The sequence below is a fragment of the Triticum aestivum genome, chromosome 1B (assembly GCF_018294505.1).
Source record: "Triticum aestivum cultivar Chinese Spring chromosome 1B, IWGSC CS RefSeq v2.1, whole genome shotgun sequence".
Taxonomy (NCBI): Eukaryota; Viridiplantae; Streptophyta; class Magnoliopsida; order Poales; family Poaceae; genus Triticum; species Triticum aestivum.
Genome location: NC_057795.1, coordinates 400516806 through 400519252, shown reverse-complemented (window position 1 = coordinate 400519252; position 2447 = coordinate 400516806). Strand labels below are relative to the sequence as shown.

Sequence of the window (2447 nt, the reverse complement as noted above, 5' to 3'; positions counted from 1 at the left end):
GTTTTTATTTGGGTTTTTACCCATTTTTCCTTTTTGTTTCTCATGTTTTCTTCTCTTTTTATTTTTATTTTCATATTATAGTTCATTAATATTTGTTGAAATTTGTGAACATTTAAAAGAATCATGAAAGTTTCTAAAATACATTAACATTTTTTAAAATTCATGAATATATTTTAAGTTCATGGACATTTTAAAGTATGCAAAACATTTATAAATCTGTGAAGCTTTTTTCAAATTCACAAACACTGTTTGAAATCCATGAATATTTTTATAATTTCATAACATTTTTAAAAATTCAAGTTTTTTTAATTCAGAACATTTTGAAAATCCAAAAATTTTAGGTTATTGAAAATATTTGTATTTAGCAATTTTTTAAAAAAATACATTTTTTCTGTGTTATCAGTGGAGTGAGCAAGGGAAAAAAGCTAAGCAAGCGAGCGGAGCATGGATGTAAGTTGAGTGAGTGAGAGCTTTATAGACCGAGCCATGCGAGCGTTAAAGCAACAACTGACGGTCGTAGCGTGGAATAGTAGCTCCAGAAGGGTCCACACAATCACTATCGGCCGAGACAGAGGCCAAAATGTGTAAGGACGCCACAATCACGCATCGAACAATTTCACTCTCCTTTTACTGGTCGGCGTTGGAGATGTCCTTACTGGACAAGCAACAACTTCCATCACACCAGTTGGCCAGTTATACATTTGTCTTGTGTACAACAAAACAAAACAAAACAATTGATGCAATATGATTTTATTGAACAGTTTACAGACATGTTGTATTGTAAATTAAAACGTGATGACATGTTAAATTCTTTATTCCACGATGGCATATGGATTGCCATTTATTCGTAAAGTGTGCATACACTGATGGACGTAGGATCTGTATACATCAAGCAAGCAACTTCTAGCTAGCGAAGTTTCGTTGGGTGTAGCAGTCGAGGTTGCCTCCAGTGTCTGTGCCGAGCATGCCACAGTAGCGCATGTAGTAGCCGATGCGATCGACGTTGGCATCGTTCTGGCCCATGCCACACTCGAGCCCGCCGTTGATGATATTGGTGATTACGCCGTATCTAGGCACCCGACCGGCAGCGGTATCGGCGGCCGTCGGCGTCCAGCGGCGGAGGGCGACGTCGTGGGACGATGGCTTGTTGCCTTGCGCCGTCATCCAGAACCACATGGCCGTCCTGAAGGACACCACCGCATCCGTGGACACTAGGCCCGGGTTGCTCACGAGGTCCTTCCAGATCGCTCTCCCGGCGAGATCGTAGTTGGACTGCCTGGTCATTCGCACGAGGAATTACTGGTTCATCAGAACAACCTTTTCGGCAAAGCAACCAAGACCCAGCCGGGTCTTTGTTGTTATTAACAATTAATTGCACGCGAAAACGAAAGCTTATTTGGATCAGGTTTGGATCAGGTCTTTGTTGTTATTTCTTCTACAGATTATTTGAGTCTGTGATATTTTCGTTGACCTATATATCATTTTGCATGTCGAAGATGCTTCAGAGTAAGCTATAATAATTTGCGATTTTGCTCACCCTGTCAATTGAATGGGTCCCCTCCCATATTAGGGTGGAGAGGTGGCCTTGTTTATCTCCTCCTTGAAGCAGTAGCCCCACTGGAACTGGTCGGCAGCGCCTCTCGTCCCGCCTGCACGTTGGCACGGAATGCACAAACACGTACTTCGGTTAATCAAGACAGCCACGAATTCCGTTGAAAACAACAATCGAAATCAACACTGACAGACTGACGTACCGGTGGTCTCGTGGGAGGTCTGGCCGAAGAAGGCGGCGAGCTCGCGCTTGACATCGTCCGCGCTGCCGGTGGTTCCGAAGCCCGGGAAGGTGTTGGCAGCGGCGATGAAGGCGTCGTACGTGTAGAACCCCTGGCCGGGCACAGCGAGTTGTCGCGGTTGGGCAGCATGCTCGCATACATGGACTGCGTGATGACGGATCCCACGCCCTGCGCGGCGGCGCCGCCCACCGCCACGGCGAGCAGAAGCGCGGCGAGCGCAGCAAACCGCGCCATGCTCACTAGCTCACGTACAGCAGATCGCTCGTGTAATGTATAGCTCAAGGAGAGCTTGCAAGAGGCCTGTGTGATGAAGCTGCTGCTTGGTTTGCACCGGTACTTATAGCTGCCATGCTCGGGGTGCAGCGCGGGGATAACGCGGTGACGATGCACGGTCCATCGCGCGCCTATACTTTTCCACGTTGCGCCCATCTTTGCGGGGAGAAAATTTGACGGGCCGCGGTGACTGGACGATGGACGCATGTGGCGTCTCGTTATCACTCTCGCAGCCGCGTGCTTGCAGACGCATATGGCCTCCCATGTATATACTTCTACGTGAATTCCACACGTCTGCACAAACAAGTTCTTTTCAGGGCGTTGGTGATACGCGCAGACTTCCTGCGACGGTGTACAGATACACATGGTTGCTGCTGATTT

General features: G+C 47.1%; 1 pseudogene; it reads right to left on the bottom strand.

The window, feature by feature from the left end:
- Positions 1–796: 796 nt before the first annotated feature.
- Positions 797–2090, bottom strand: LOC123091724 (chitinase 8-like; annotated as a pseudogene).
- Positions 2091–2447: the final 357 nt, after the last annotated feature.